We start from the raw sequence: 18,078 nt of genomic DNA on the forward strand, positions 1-18,078 counted from the left end.
ATTAGACACCAAAGGAGATCTTGATATGCCATTCATATTAAAACATTTACATTGTCCCGTTATAATAGCTTTTGCTATGACAATTAATAATTCACAGGGACAAACATTTGAAAAAAGTCGGTTTATTTATTAGAGAGAAAGAAACAATATTCACTCACGGGCAGTTATACGTTGCGTTGTCACGCTGTAACTCCAAACACGGAATCAAAATTCAATGAGATCTTGAAGAAAAGTTGGTTGGCTAACCTAGCGTTCTTTTAGCCATCTTGATTGCTTCTATGCATGATCTTAATGTAGACTTCTACATCCTTCTCCTGAGGTGTAACATTAAATCTCAAACCTTCCATTGTGTATTTATACTGCAACCACTAGGGTGCATTACTGAGCCCCAAACCTCAGACACAGTCATATACAAACTAGTCACGGCTTCAAATTAAGGGCCTCTTTATTAACAGATGTTATCTTACAGAATACAACTATCAAAGTACCAATAACCCAGAACACACTCCACGTTCCTCTCGCCAAGCCTCGTCCTCATCCTTCTGGCTCTGACTCACTGTTCAAGATGGAGCAGCTCCTTTTATTTTTGACCCGGAAGTACTTCTGGAGCTTGGACGTGGTCTGTAAGAAGCACTTCTGGGTCAGACAAGAGTCCCACAAAGTAGGGACCATATCCCCCTGCAGCACATCCCAGTGACACCCACAGAACCCAACAGGGCTGTATTCAGGAGCTCCAATTCCTATGATGCCTTGTGGGTATTCCAAATGGGACCCCCCCTAATCCCAGGGACATTTCCCTCTACAGTACCGGATCCTGGAGTCTCTCCTTGTCCTCCCAAACATAATGGCCTGCCTGCAGGGTAAGGATTCTTCTTCCATTTTATTTTATCATGGCTTCACATCTGGGCAAGCAGCCACCCACTGGAATCTCCTGTGACACTCAGAATTTTTAACATTTCCTACTTCCTAAATGTAACATCTTATATTTACTGCCACAAATCTGTCCAAACCCATGTGCTACCCAAGACCCTCTGTAACAATTTAGCTGATTCTATATTATCTCCCCTTCCAGCTAGTATGATATTTTACATTAATTTGAATCTCATACTAACCTGCATGGTGGCAGATTTAGCACCCTCTAAATGAAGGTATACCACTAAGCAGCAGAATTGCATGGTGGCTCAGTAGTTAGCAGGGTTGCCTCACTGATTGAGCATCCTCAGTTGTAATCCTGCACACAGCAGCCATCTCTGTGGAGTGTATACATTTTACCTCCATCTCCACAGATTTACTTTAAACATAATAAGGGTGACTGTTAATTGTAATTTGCCCCCTTCTGTGACTGAATGAGTGGGTCCTACAGTGAACTGGTGCCCCCATCCAGGGTTGCTTCCTTCTACGCCCAACTCTGACAATATTCACTCAGACAGATGTTAGAATGGTATGTTTAAGAACACAAATAGTATTTGAATTTTTTTCTTTTTTAGACTTCATTCCCTTTCCACAGCCTCTTATTGTCACCCAGAATTATGAGAAGCTGGCACATATCCCGACAGGAAGAGACATAAAACAACAATGAGCTCCGATGGATTGCCAGTCCCTCTCTGGGCACACAGACATTCTCACTACACTAGGCCATTTTAATGCCATCAGTCCTAAAAACCTTTGGAAAGGGGGTCCTGGGACTTGCATTTGTATATTAAAAAGCATGTAGTTTATTTATTTCCAAGTGGTACACTGGCCCTTTTTTACATTTGGCATATACTGTAAGCTTTTCAGTGAATAGAATTTGATCTCTAGATTTGTAAATCGGTACAACACCTCACTGCCTCTTCCAGAACACAGAGTTTCCGCTTTTCCCTCATACCCAAGTCTTTGCAGAGGGCACCGTGTCCCCGTTCTTACTGCAGATGAGCTAATGGTTAATGACACTCTTAAGCATGGACTGCGCGGCCCCTTTCGGCATGCCGATCTCAAGCAGCGCAATTCAGTTCAAAGCCTCATAACTCATCACGTCTCTCTCTTACTTATTAGCTCTCTTATCTTTTATGCAGATTATAAATGAGCCTGGGAACAGTGCTGTGAATTCTGAAGAATATGATGGAAAAATCTGGAGGGTTACTTAGCAGGTTAAAGAATGACTTTGAAGAATTGGGAGAGGGGAAGAGCAATCAACTTGCATTTATCATAATCAGACCCCATGAGGACTTTTATCTGTACGGACCCCCGTGGTGAGTTACATGACGAACAATGCTGCATTTCAGGAAACAATGATACAGTGAAACGTTAACATTTTCAAGCCTACTTATGGCTACAGACAGCCAGAGCTTATTCCAGCAGCACTGGGCACAGGGCAGGACACAACCCTGCAATCCATCATGGGGTCCACTCATGCATATAAACTGCCAATTAATCTAACGTGTATATCATTGGGATTTGGGGGATTGGGGGGATAGAGTCTTCAAAGACACAGAAAGGATATGAAAACTCCACATGGATAACTGGGAATGGGATTTGAACACAGGATGTTGACTCCACGAGGCCAGCACATTGTGCCACCCTTTCATTGAAATGTTTGGTTGAACTGTTATATTTTTTTTTTCTCTAAAATTGTGGAGCAGTTTTTTTATTATTATTATTAAAAAAATAACATACAAGTACTGTTTATACTCGCGGATAGGTTCTCCCGTGGATAAGTCAGGACTTGATTTCATAGTATAATTTCTGGTATTTTATAATGTCGGTCATATAAGTCGAATGCTGAAAACTCATGCTATTGGTCCAAGAGATTATGATATGCTAACGCCCCCCTGAGAGAGTAACCACGGAGCACACTGCTTTTTGTTCTATGTGGGTGCGGCAATGCGCTGTATCAGCGTGTGCTCCTAACCTCTCTCTGTCTCTCTCTATTGTGCCTACGTGACCACACAGTAATAACCGAACTATTACAAAGAAACGTTTGTGCTGTTCGTACACCTTTATCGTAAGAGCATCCCTTATCTACAATGTAGCGTTCGATCAGAGGAAAATATTAAGCTGGTTTTATATTAAACATCGTTTAAGTAGCAAAAGAAATTGGTAACTGCACTGCTGCAACAAAATTCGATGCTCCTGAGAAACTGATGTGAGATTGGAGGAGGCAAGAAGATGTTCAAAAACAAAAATTGAAGCGTTACATTTTTAAACGGGCGTATAGGTCTGGGTCTGATTTTATGATCGATTTTTTGGGTTTCAAGACCCGACTTATACATGAGTATATACGGTAATTAGAATCTGAAGCCTGCACGCAAGAACTGCAACCACACAATAAAATAACACAGAAGCAGTGGTTCAATATGCATAAAACCAGCAATGAGAGATCAGGTTGGCCAATTATGAAAATGGCAGAGTCTGCATCTTTGTTATCCTCACTAACAGGCTGTGCACCCAGCCAAAAGAGAGTTGAACTAGACAGTGTCGTCATCATCAGTATGATGTCACGACTACCATGATAGTTAATGACAGCTCATTGTCATAACAGGGTTACCAGAGTGCTGATGTGGTGGTGACGTATTTGGGGCGATGTATACTTCACCTTTCTTGAAGTATGGCTGCCACGCTTTCCCAGCATTCTTTTAACGCATCCTCTGAGCACGTCGTCAGAAATTAACATGATGTGTGCGTGAGTTGAAGTACCGGCAAAAACATGGGAGGCATGTGTTTTCAAGTTTTGGTACGTGACTACCATCATGTGACGGCAGGCTTGTGGACGAAGGTTTCAGACCCGACAGCAGGTGTGGTTATAAAGCAGCTTTATTTTTAGAGTCACGGTGAGAAGAGTTTCAGAAAAGCAGACAATCAAATATACATGACCGCGTCAGGGCTCTTCTGAACCCCGTCTGTTGGGTGGGGTCCAGTTTTATACCCCTAGAATGCGTAATTTAATATCATTATAAAATGTAACAGTCAACACTTTATTATACACAATCCTTGAGCCCCTTTAATGTCCCTTATGCAACTTGATTTCTTGGCCCCTTTTGTTATGGCGTTCAGATGTAAGCTAAGGGAAAACGTGATAAGGCAGACTCATGTGTGGAATGCTCAGACCTTGAGTCTTTTGCACAAATATTTTTCTGTTTGCTAAAGCAAAGCATGCTATTACATGGTTTTGTAAAGCTTACTTCTCAGACATGAATTAGTACAAGGGAACGAAGAGAACATTCGTCTTTCACAGGCTCAATGTGTGTGCTTCAACGTTTGATGAATAGTTCAATGGGGTGAAGCAAATCAAACTTAAATGCTGACATACAAATGTATTCATCGTGTTTTTTTCATCCATTTCTCATATAGGCAATGCAAGCGTTGCATATTCACCATGGTAATAACTGGTGTGATAATAATACGATAAAGACATCTTCAAGATTTGGGACAGCCACCCATATATTGTTTTTCCCAGCTGCAAAAGTTTAAGTTTTCTAAGCGCTATGTACATAGAACAGAGTCCACAACAGAACTGATTACAATAGCCCAAGATGGAGGCCTGTAGAGGAAGTGATGTCATCAAAAGGGCTGGAACCTGAAGTGACGTCAGTAAAGGGGCCGGCTTCGGAAGTGATGTCAGCAAAGGGGCTGGCTACAGAAGTGACATCATCAAAGGGGCCGGGTTTGGAAGTTGAAGTCAGCAAAGGGGCCGGGTCCAAAAGTGACATCAGCAAAGGGGACGGCTCCAGAAATTATGTCTTCTGATGCGCCAGAACCTTGCAGGAAAGGTCTGTAGGGAACTGAAAAAGACAGTAAGCGCAATCCGCTGCCCCCTGGTTGGATGTTTTATTATAATTACTCAGACCCTTTAGCTGCCTCCTACTTGCACGTGTGTGACCCTGGATACATTTAAACTTCTCACATACCATCATCTGTGTCACTCTTTGTTACTTTTTCTTTTTTTTTGCACCTCCGCAACAGCATCAGAATGCAAAGTATTTTTATCTTTAAAATCTTTCTTCCCACAACTCAAAACACAGCAAAAAATGCTGCCTGGCATGATGTCACCTGATGGAATCCTCCAGATTTACTTGAAGTACATCCTCAAGTAGCAGCAGTGTCCTCAAGCACACACGTCACGTAGTGTTAAGCATATGGGTATGCCAACCCTTACAGGTCTTTATGAAGCTCTATGAATTTAACAATAGTTAGGACACTTACAGAAAGTTCTCAAAGTAAGTTACAAGGTAACAGCTAGTCATATATCTACAGACATGTGGTGTCCCCTTTGAATCTTAGGTCAAGAACTCCTAATAGGTGGAATTCCGTTCATGACACCCATTACAATAACATCCATTAACCATACCCACAATCATCTACTATCTTGACTGATGTCGGATTACAGGCACTAGGCTATCAACACAGATAAGTTCTGCTTGTCCATGTGGACAGATAACCGCTATATTCACACATGAAGACAACCTGGACATTACTGTAAAATCTATTCAGCCACGTGTTTGATCCAATTTGTGGTCATATGTAGTTGGAGCCAAGTGTGGCAACATCATATTCAGGGCAATAAACAACACCGCATGGGGGGCATCCATTCATTACTGGGCACACTCACTTATAGTAATGACTTTTAAATGTGCATTATGTTGGGATAACAGATGACATTAAAAAAAAGACACTTTATTAAAGTGACCAACAAATTCTAATCTCTAGATATGGAAAAGGAGCCTAGGTAGACCCTTTATGCCGTGCCCATGTCTGTGCCAGTTTTGGTACTGTTACTTTAGTTCCCTGTCAGTATCTCAAAGGCATATTTTAAATTGATTTGCCTGGTGTCAGTGTGGATGTGCATGTGAGCATAAGTATGTCGTATGTTGGACTGGTGTCCAATCTATGAACTGGACTGCACAGTAAAAAAAAATCCAGTAAAAAAATATTATGTCAGCCATATAGTTCCACAGTAATTAAGCTGTAATACAATAAACATTTCTAAATAAGGATATTAAAAATATAACATTTCTATTTAATTAGTGTGTATGAATAATTGTAGCATTGGTGCAAGCTCACAATGGTACAGAATTCCAAATTTGCATACAGTTTGAATATTTGCATAAGGTAACGCCCCCTTTATAGCAAAGCCGCAAAGTCTTCCATATTAGCCCCATATATTTACACTGTGAAAGACTAACATTTAGTAAGTTAGCAAAATAATCTTTCAGTGTGTTCTGAATGGTTTTTGTGTGGTTATGGAAGCTTATTTATGCCGAGTTATTCTTAAAATACTGTCAAAACTGAAGTGCACCCTATATCAGAAAAGCAACATTTCCTTCACCTGTGGATAACATGCATTGTCTTCTCTAAATATGCAATTACAATCAAATGACTGAAGTTGCTTTGTGGGTTGTAATTTGTACTTTTAGTTTAAAACAAAGAAACCGTCCATTGACTTTTTTTTATATTTTAATATTGCTGTTAAACTTATACAGATACAAGAAATGTGTATTATACGTATACTATAATCTAAAAATGGCATTGTTGAACTATTTAACAACATTTATTTATATAGCACATTTTCATACAAAAAGTTGCTCAAAGTGCTTTACATAATGAAGAATAGAAAAATAAAAGACACAGTAAGAAAATAAAATAAGTCAACATTAATTAACATAGAATAAGAGTAAGGTCCAATGGCCTTTATTTATTTAGCATGAGTTGTTTCGATTCGACACAATTGTAATTGTAAGATGGAATTTAAAAACAGTTTAAGTTAACATTAATGATTATAATTGTTGACTCCATTATGTTTACTGAGACAAACTGTTGTGACCTGATGGGGGCGCTCCAGCTGCCGAAACTTGTCACAAGCAGAAACCAGGCACAACTTTAGTACACAGCGCACGTGTTATTTCATGGGGAAGCTCTTATGTTTGGCTCCCCACAGCAGCACAGTACAAAGCAAAAATGCAGCACAATCAAGCACAGTACTTTGTCTTCTTTCTCCCTCTTTCTCTCTCCTCTTCACCTCTACTCCTCCTCCCAACTTTGGCTCCCAGGGATGTAACACCTGGCTCCTTTTATTTAAGTACCTGTGAGTACTTCTGGTGTCCTGACATTATAGTCCGGAAGCACTAGTGGGTAAGGTGGAAGCCCAACGAAGTATGGCTCTGCAGCCTTTGGAGGCTCCCCCAGAACCCAACAGGGCTGTCCCAAATTCCAACTCCCATGAATTCCTGCAGCAATCTGTGTCACCGCAACAACCCACAGGGAAAGCTACACTTTTTCCCCTGGTTCTTCCACAATAAATGCATCCTGGCAGGACAAGTATCCACGACAGTCAGGGACGTGCAGGCAGGGGAGGCAGGGAAGGCAGAGCCTCACCTGTCATCGTGAAGAGTAAAAAAACTAATATCAAAGCTAATATAAATGATAACATAAAATAAACTTGTCCACTGGTCTGTACTATAAATTTGTTTTCTATATGGTTCCAATAATTTTGATAATTTTAATAGTCATAATCACTGAATTTGTGCATTTCCTGTTCAAATAGCGAAGAGAAATGCAAGGTGTGGTAGCGACGAGCCTCACCTCACCTCGGACTGCGCTCTCCCTCACACACTGGGTTGATGCCTGCAATTGGCGCGTGCCTGTTGCCGTCTCTGTATGTCGCCAATATAAGGTTTGCAGACACATTTATTATACACCCTGACTTTCCACAGTCTGGCTAATATCTTTAATGAATGTGTGTGACATATTCAGTGTTGCTGATTGGACATAAAACCGCAGTGAAAAGACACAAGGTAAGGCAGACAGTACTGTGCCGCACTGAAGGGGGCGCATGTGAGCATAACAGGTGCTTGTTGCTGTTTTCTTCTACGCACAGGCGCCAATAAGTTAGCAATATCAGAAAGTCAAGTGCACTGTTTTGTTCTGACTGACTGCCAAAATGGAAGAATAAGACAAACTAAAGGAAACTGATGAGGACTTTTAAAAGAAAGTGATGGAGATTTTCGTGTAGAAGGATAAGTGCATGGACATCATTTAGAAATAAAGGTAAGACCATAAATGGTTTTCAATAAAAAAAAAAAAAAGGATCGGATTAAGAAAAAAAAATCCAATATTTAAAAACAAAATTTGTCCTTAAATAAAATATTCTTTTGTTTTTCTTGTTATAATGTTGTTGAACAGTCGCTATTAAAATTGCTTAAAGCATCAGAAAAAAAAACAGAATATTTCAATTAAGGCCAAATTGAAATCTTTTTTTCTCATACACCTCTCTATACTTTCATTTGTATTGAATGAGTATGAATTGTGGAACTGCAACGGCAAATTTAGAACACATGGAGGGTGAGGAGCAAATGCGCTGTCTCCGCACTTTCTCGCCACTATGAATGTAATGTTCTTTCTAAGCCAAATATGTACCTTACCTATGTGTGTGTAAAGAACGCTGATGAGATATGAAACATAACCAGTAGTCAATGTGCCAGTTGAGTAATGAATGAGCTACTCTTTAGGGTTCATATATTTGTAAACCTGACTCGTGCCTCACTAGCTATGAACCTCATCACACATCACTGACGACAGTGTACACTGGTCTAGGCTCCTGAAATTTGTTTGATGGTTAAGTGATTGGAAGCTCAGCAGTTATATGACAGCCAGATTTATTTTATTTATTTTTTTTTTACAGTGTGGCTTAGTAATGGTGGGATGGATGGAAATACAAGAAAGAAGCCAAACATTGGCAGTGGAAATATCTCTGCTGTATTGCATGGTCTAATGGCACCTCATGTTTATTTATAAATACATTTTTAAAACACACACACAATAAAACACATTACATGAAGTTATACATATATATGTAAGTATGGGGCAGTATGATGGTACAATAATTAGTGCTGCTTCCTTATGGCTCCAAAGTAGGGGGTACAAACTCCAGAATGCTCATTGAAATAGGCTGACACTGTCCACGTGTCCCAGGACACTGAAATGAATTAAAAAAAAAAAAAATCAGATGTATATGTACACATTTGTAACTGTGATCTTGTCCACTTTTAGTACCTGACACAGTTTGTTGCCAACTTAAATGAAACTCAGGCCCAATGTTGGAACCTGCTAGCTCTGAAATGCAATCAGCCATAACTTCATAGCAGACATGCCAGCCAAAAGCAGACAGAGATGAACAAGCAGCCAAATGGTACATAAAGAAGTACACCCTGAGCTATCTATAATCAGGGGGCTCCATTTCTATTAGTGAAACCAATTTGAATAGGGGTCAGGCTTTTATAGAATGGAAGCTGAGAATGGTACTGTCTGTGTGAACGGTAACAGACATTGTAAAGGCTGATTTAGGCCCAATCTTTTGTGAATAAACATTTTAGAAGGGTTGTATGATTCCAGCTCATGAAACAGGATGGGTGCAGGATTCCTGCCAGAGTCTGGAAATAATCGAGGACAAGGTGTCCTGTAGTTTGTACTGTTATTGAGCAAAGTGGGGGTGCAGGCTAAATCACTATGCCTGTGTTCATTTAAACTTCAGATGCATGTGGAGAAAGTGGCATGGCTTTTAAAATTTGTTGCACAGGTCTCAAGCAGTACAGCACATTATGACTGTATATGATAAGAGTGTGAGGCAATGCCTTGCTGTATATGCATCCAGTTATCAATCACACGGGACAATAAAGATTTTTGCTTAATGAATGATTTTGACCGTATCTTGTGCATTTTGGCCTATTGATCAAAAAAAAAAAGAAGAAAAACAAAACTTGCATTACCATTTTACAACAATCACCTAATCTTGTGATTTCCTCTCATATTGTAAGTACACATACTGTACACTGTACAGGAGCTACAACTAAAGGGTCTGTGCTGAACTAAAAGCAGTTGAGTGGCACCACTACTAGGAATTCAGCTAAGATATATCCAGTGATTTGCGAATGAGATGGTCGTGCTAAAGAGTCTTATTAAATAAAAAAAACAACTGTCAGCTCTGTTTCTCTGGGCAGAAACGTGTTCACATAAGCCACTCATCGACCCAGCACAGATGTATTTGCCTCCTCTTGATATAAAACTTAAACTGATGACACATTTTGTGAAAGCAATTGTTGTGGGGTACAAAATCTATGCATTTTGGTTTATATTTCCATTATATTTTGTTCAAGACAAGACAACAGATGAACTACATTCAGGACAAATCAAAGCATGCCTTCTTCCCAGTTATATCTCACTTTTAAAACAGCTGTTCCAACAAAGAAAAGAAGACATGCTGGTGGCTCAATTACTTTATAACCTGAGAAGGATGGACATCTAATTATTTTACAGCCTGGGAAAGGAAGATCTGCCGATACCTCAGAGAACAAAAAAGTTTTATTGTTTGGGAAAATGGACAGTGAATTCATCCATCATATTGACAGGCAGCCAATCAGGTGCATGCAACAATTATGTATTGTGAAACCACGGCATGAAATTTTATAATAAATATGTCTCATTTGAAAGCAACGTCAGAAGAGAAATAGCGACGACGGAAAACCGACATCAGAGAAGAAAACAAAGACACATATGACCAGTTTTCATCCGATCGTCAGTTAACAGCATTTTCATGAACATCAATTGCTAAATCATATGCTTCCCTGGGACATTCATCCTTGTCATTTCTAATTTTTTCATAAGCTTTTCATAAAGACTATAGATAGATAGATAGATAGATAGATAGATAGATAGATAGATAGATAGATAGATAGATATCCAAACTTTTCTATCAGTCTTATTGTCTATTATTCTTTGTTCCAGTGGTATTATTATTATTCCTGTAATAAATACCATACTGCTTTTAACTTTCTATGTTTTGTCTTAATGTCTTGAGTGATTGAAGTAATAACTGGTGCAGCCAGAGATTTGCCATTACCTCTGTGCTACGAGGTTTATTAAGGCTGCGAGTGAGAGCTCCACTCAATACTATGTAGCAGTATGTAAAGTAAGGTATGCTTGGCTGATAAATGGCCTATAGTCAAGAGTGCTGAGCCTTTGCATGTTTAAATGTATTCTTGTAGACCAAAAGTAACATTTAGGTCAGGTATCATTAAAACATCATATGTTGTTCGTGCAGATAATAAGTAAGTCTCTTGAAGTGCTGAGAGAGTGAAAGGCTGTGTTATTCCTAAGATACTTGTGTGGTTTAAAGTGCTAAATGTTAATCAGCGTGTGTGTGTCATTCATGGGGCACTGTTGTGGTTAGGGTCTGTGTATATGCGTATAGCTATGTATGTGTGTGTTCATCATAAAGTGCAACAATAGACCAACCCGATAACGAACTTGACAAGTACACTTACCCTTGAGAAAACAGGTAAAGGGTAAGTAGAGGGAAAGACAACGCTAATACAGCGATGAACAAGAACAGTAAAGGGTATATTTGAGACAGATTCCACTAATAACTGATGCCAAGGTCAAGGAAAGCATTTTTGCTGGTCCATAATTGGGACCCATCAATCAATGACAAGCGATCAGAGGATTTGCCAGAGGAGCCTGGAGATACCATACATCTTCTTTCGGCTGCTGCCATCAGGGGTTGCCACAGCAGATCATCTTCTTCCATATCTTTCTGTCCTCGTCATCTTGCTCTGTCACACCCATCACCTGCATATCCTCTCTCTCTACATCCATAAACCTTCTCTTAGGCTTTCCTCTTTCCCTCTTCCCTGGCAGCTCTATCTTTAGCATCTTTCTTCCAATATACTCAGCATCTCTCCTCTGCACATGTCCAAACCAACACAATCTCGCCTCTCTGACTTTGTCTCTCAACCGTACAACATGACCCGACCCTGTAATGTACTCATTTCTAATTGTATCCATCCTTGTCACACCCAGTGCAAATCTTAGCATCTTTAACTCTGCTACCTCCAGCTCTGTCTCCTGCTTTCTGGTCAGTGCCACCGTCTCCAGACCATATAGCATAACTGGTCTCACTACTGTCCTGTAGACCTTCCCTTTCACTCTTGCTGATACCTGCTTGTCACAAATTACTCCTGACACTCTTCTCCACCCATTCTACCCTGCCTGCACTCTTTTCTTCACCTCTCTTCCACAATCCCATTACTCTGTACTGTTGATCCCAAGTATCACCACCTCTACTCCCTGCATCCTCACCATTCCACTGACCTCCCTCTAATTTCACACACATGTATTCTGTCTTGTTCCTCATTCCTCTCCTCTCCAGATCAATTCTCCACCTCTCCAGGGTCTCTTCAACTCACTCCCTACTATCACTACAAATCACAATGTCATCAGCAAACATCATAGTCCAATGGACTCCTGTCTAATCTCATCTGTCAACCTGTCCATCACCATTGCAAATAAGAAGAGAAGGGTCTGGCTGCAGACCGTGCACTCTCAGCCACATGCACACTCAGCCACTACGGAAAGTGCAACTGGGAAGTCGTTTCCTGATTGCTAAGTTGGTACGTTTGCTAGTTATAGTCTTACCATTTATGAACAATATGGAATATTCTTAATCATGTTAACATGTGCATATTCACGTTGTTTGGCTAGCCTGTGTTGGTTTATTAACATGTTTATCATTTTAACAGATCAAGTTAACCAAGGTAAATGCTTGCCTGTTATTGTAATTACTAGCATCATGGCCATGGTAGCATAGCGAGAGCACTGATGTTTAGAGCGTGCTAGTTTAGTGTTCCTGCTGTTATCCCAAGGAAAAAAATAATTATGCAACCATCATAACTTGCTAACATTATTTACATTTAATGTATACAGCATTTACGTGGTAGAGTAATGGTGTGCTCCACCTGGTAGGCCTCTTAATACCAAATAAGCATTATTTATAATAATAATAATAATAATAATACATTTTATTTGTATTGCACTTTATATTTTAGCAATCAGGTAATGAGGGTGGGCATTCCAAAGCTTTGGCGCCACAAATGAAAAAGCCCTATCACCCATGCTGCTGAGTTTAGTTCTGGAGACTTGAAAGGTGTTTATGTGTACAGAGCGGAGGATATGTGAGGAAGTATAAGGAGTGAGAAGTTCCTGTAGGTAAAGAGGGGCATGTACATAAATGCACTGATGGGTGAGAAGGGTGACATTGTAGTCTATTCTGAGCTGGACAGGGAGCCAATGAAGAGTTTTCAGGATGGGGGTGATGTGATCGTGCTTTCGCACCCTCATCAGGATCCTTGCAGCTCTTTTCTGAATATACTGAAGTCTCTGGATACTCTTACCGGGAATCCCGATGAGGAGCACATTACAGTAATCCAGCCTGGAAGAGACAAAGGCATGGACGAGCTTCTCTGCATCTACCAGGGTGAGTGTTGGGCGTAGTTTGGTGATGTTCTTGAGGTGGTAAAAAGATGACTTACAGAGGTGTTTGATGTGGGTGTCAAAGGTGAGTTGTGAGTCCATTTTAGCACCCAAACTGGTAACAGATGTGTAAAAAGGGATATTTTGACCAGAGAAAGTAATACTGGTGATAGTAGAAGAACGAAGATGGTGCGGTGTACCAACTAAGATGGCTTCTGTTTTTGATCTGTTCAGTTGAAGGAAGCTGAGCCTCATCCAAGCCTCTATCTCCTCCAGACAGGTAGTCAGTGTAGATATTGGTGGAGGAGCAATAGAGGAGTTTGAGCGACATGACTTGCCAAAACATTGTCACATATGTAATATGGCCCCAGTTGACCCTTTATACCTGTAAAAGGGATACTTCCAGAAGCAAACAATGCATCATCTCAAAGTATTTTCACAAACAGGACAGGATCGTCAGTTAAGTCTAAAGCCCAGAGTGCTGAACTGAAGACATCATCTTTGGGATGAAGTCGATTCAGTGATTTTCAGCATGAATGTACAGTTTGAGGGGGAAAAAAAATATCGGGAAGTGTGTGATGGTGTCAAGTAACCATGGACATACTGTAAATCTGGAAAGAATGTTCCCAACAACTTGTTGAGTCCATGCCTTGAAAATTTTAGACTAATCTGAAGGGAAAAGCAAATCATCCATGTATTTGATAGATGGACCTAAGTGAGTATCCACTGAGCTTAAATATGTACAGTATGTACTAAAAATAAATTTCTTACAAACATTAAAGGTTCCACATACACAAGAAATAAACTGGCCTGTCGTGTGGTAGAGAGGAGGACCTTAGGGACTTTCAAAACCCAACCTAAAAGTTATTTTGGAAAAACTGGGTCAAAAGAACTGGTCAGCTTTGTTGGGTTGAATGGCCTCCTCTTGTCAATTTGTCTAGTATTACATACATATAATTCCCCCATACACTATATTTACTTAGAGCCACATGGCACAGATGTAAACACGTTTATTTCAAGTACATATATAAATTGCCTGAGGTGTAGAAGAACAGTAATGCATAAAATAAAGTCCAATGTTCTGTAGGCAGGTTTGGCAACAGCGGCCCACCGAATGACCTACATTCTCCAACTCAAATGCTGTCTTCAGGACTATTTTTAACACTGTGAATTATGGGTATTATTTCTCTTGGTTTATTATCAACAATGATATCAGCATACCAAAATGACAAGCAATAATACAGTAAGATAGTTACACACAACAAACCACAAGCATACCCAAGATCTCCATCGTTGATCTCTGTGTGTCTTGAGACAGGCTGCTTAACAATTTGAGCCTCTGGACCTCTTCAGTATTGTTTAAGCAGGACATGACCACCGATTTCTTGTAGCTTGAGTGCTTGGTTGTAATTTAATTGTCTTAGGTAGATCGTCAAGCTAATCGTTCTTAGAACTCCTCGTGCCTTGCCCCTGTCAGCTACTAGTTTGCTCTAGAGTTCAGCTCTGCTGTGTTTGAAGTGTTTCCAGTTTACTGTCTTCAAAGTATCCTCACTCATTTGTTTAAGGGGTTAGTACTTCAGTGTTTGTCTCAATTTAGCAGAACAAAACTTTGACCAACTTTGTTCTACTTCATCCATACATGTCACATGCAGTATGCCATTGGCAAAGTGGGCTTCACACGTCTTGCTAGGCTTTAAAAGGTCACACAAGGCCTGTAAGACAGGGATACAGAAATTCAGCCGTACCTGCCGCTGCATTCCAGAGTGAACATTTAAAGTGAAGGGCTGAACTGCAGCCCACGATTTACACCTTTATTATTAGATGAAGTACAGAGCTGACCAGAGTTCTCTCTGCCGAGACTCCTTCATTCAAAAAGGCAGACAAAAGTAAAGTAATTTTAGTCTTGTAACCGCCAACAAAACTTTGGCTGAATGCGATTAACAAAGTAACGCACCTATCCACCGGTACTGGATCTGGAAGTGGAAAGGACCTCAATCCAAGCACCAGAGGTTACACCTTCTTTCAAAATGAAATGCATTCATCTCTTCTGGCTCAGTTGAGGAGCTCTTTGTTATTTGTAAGCTGATAATCCATTCTTTGGAGCGACAAACCACCTGAGGTCTGTGGAACATTAAGCTCGCCAGACTTTCTTTGGCCTGGGAGTTGGATGCCCTGAATTAGCTCCATTCTGTCAAGCCATGCGGTGTGCCAGTGACTGAGCCCACCATTACTTCAAGGAGTGCCTACACATCTATTCCAAACAGGGTAACATTTTCTTTATGAAGTGACATAGAGTAAATCATGGAGCAAGGGAACATCAGACCACATCACGAACAAAGGACAAAGTAGCAAAAACCAAGAGCACACTTCATCTTAAGAAGAGTCCTCCACCTGAATCCAAAGAAACAAAAAAAGCAGCCCCATACATCAGACATCATCCTTGAAGGATTGGTATCGTAAAAGTGTTTCTGTGCCATGATAAATTACAGCTCCGAGTAGCCATTACAGAGCCAGCCTCTTCGCGGTCATGCTTGCCTCATCTGTCTTGCATGCTGTCTTCTATGATGATATATGCAGTGTGAACTGGGACCCGGACACAGGCAGACGGACATCGTAAGTTCCACCACACACTATTTATTTACAATATTTACAATTAGAACATGCACAAACCCCAGTGCCTCTTTCACGCTTCCCCAAAGTCCAGGCCACACTCTCAGTCACTGTGCCTCTCTCTCGACCGCCTCCCGTCCTCTCTCCAGCTCTGTCCTCTTCCACCCGAACTCCACTAATGACTGGAGGGAGGCGGCCCTTATATGGGAACCGGATGGGCTCCAGCTGCTTCCTGGCACTCCCTCTTGGACACACCCTGTGTGGCGGAAGTGCCGGCTGTGCACCCGGAAGCCGTCCGGGTGTCTCCTGTCTTCTTCCCCCCAGCACTTCCTGGTGTGGCGGAAGTGCTGGGCTCCAGGGTTCCTCAGGCACCTGGGCGCCGCCTGGCGGTGGCCACGGGCCCCTACAGGGTTGGGCTTCCAAGCCCTGTACCCGAGGCCCCCACATAACCAGGACGGACGCCCCCTCGCGGTCTGTAGGAGGCACAAGCCTTCCTCTGGTCCTCCTGGGCATCCCAGCCGGGCTCCAGCCCGGCCGGGACCACACGGGATATTCCGGCATTGGGGCGCGCCACGGTCGCTACAGGGCTGGGCTTCCAAGCCCTGTACCCGAGGCCCCAACATAACCAGGACGGATGCCCCTCGCGGTCTGGAGGAAGCACGAGCCCGGCCGGGACCACAGCAGTTACCATATGACTGTAATCCTAGTGTCTTATTCTTTAGTAAAACTAGGGGGCTTGCTAGCCACTTCGTGTCTCTGCCGCTCGCCTATGTGGATTTCACTTTCACAAAAAAACAAATATTTTAATTCTCGTGGGTAGGTCTCTTCATTGGGGAAAAAAAACACTACTTTTCCCTGATGGCAAACACGAATTAAATGATCTACAAGTCTCCGACTTAAAGTTTAAATCTGCATACTTTCTGTCATATCACCTAAAGTACGTCCATATATTCAATCTCTTTTCACTGTGCAGTTATTTTACCGAGTAATAATTTCCATTTCTTTGTGCAAATGCAATCTTTACTATCAGTTTTTTGAGATTTTCCAAGTTTAGTACTCTCACTATCTCTAACCTGCTCTGCATGTGTATCGAGCCAACATTTTTGAACCTCTTTACGAAGTTCCCCTTTGTCTTCTACTCTTTATCTTTTATTTCCAATGCTGCTTGGAACTGAGAGTGCACACATTGTGTCAACACACAAATGAGAAGTGATTGGACCATGGGCGTAGTTGTAAATGTTTGAGAGGAGGGCGGGACTTGTCAAAATCTCTTGGCAAAAAGTCTTGTCTCGCGAGACCTGAAATTATCTCTCGCAGGAGTTGAAATTATCTCAGAGAACGTCTCGTCTCAGGATTTCCTTTTATAATAGAGTGATGAGTGGGCTTTAGTTACTCTGATATAACCCTGACTACTGGAAACCCCCTCCTAGAGAAAAGGACAAGGAAAATAAAAATGGGAACCTTACCAAATTATTTAATTACTGACACTGCCAAAGGTAAAACTGAAACGCCATTCAGTTCCTCTCACCTCATACACATTTCCTTCATTGTATTCTTTCAGTGGTAGCGCTGCTGCCTCGCAGTTAGGAGACCTGGGTTCGCTCCCGCTCCTCCTGCATGGAGTTTGCATGTTCTCCCCGTTTCTGCGTGGGTTTTCTCCCACAGTCCAAAAACATGCAGGTTAGGTGCATTGGCGATACTAAATTGTCCCTAGTTTGTGCTTGGTGTGTGTGTGTGTGTGTGTACCCTGTGGTGGGCTGGCACCCTGCCTGGGATTAGTTCCTGCCTTACGCCCTGTGTTGGCTGGGATTGGCTCCAGCAGGCTCCTGTGACCCTGTGTTAGGATATATAGCGCGTTGGGGAATGACTGACTGACTGGCTATTCTTTCAGAACTACATAGGAGAGTGCAGTCATTCGCTGCTTCCCTCTGTGAAGTCTTGAGAGAGAGCTAGAGTGCGGAGTTCTAAATTAAAGATTTTTCCATGACTTGTATTTTATCATTTTCATTACATTAACCTAAACTTATTTGGTCTTTAATTGTTTCTAAACATTATTTCTGCTTGTAGGCCAAAGTCACTGTGTCAACATAAACACGTAAATCCCTGCCAAAATTCACTTCACTGTACTCTCTATATACAAAACCTCCTTTCCCACTACAGGTTAAGTAGCACTAATGTGAAATTGCAAAA

Source organism: Polypterus senegalus, chromosome 10 (assembly GCF_016835505.1).
Source record: "Polypterus senegalus isolate Bchr_013 chromosome 10, ASM1683550v1, whole genome shotgun sequence".
NCBI classification, from domain to species: Eukaryota; Metazoa; Chordata; class Cladistia; order Polypteriformes; family Polypteridae; genus Polypterus; species Polypterus senegalus.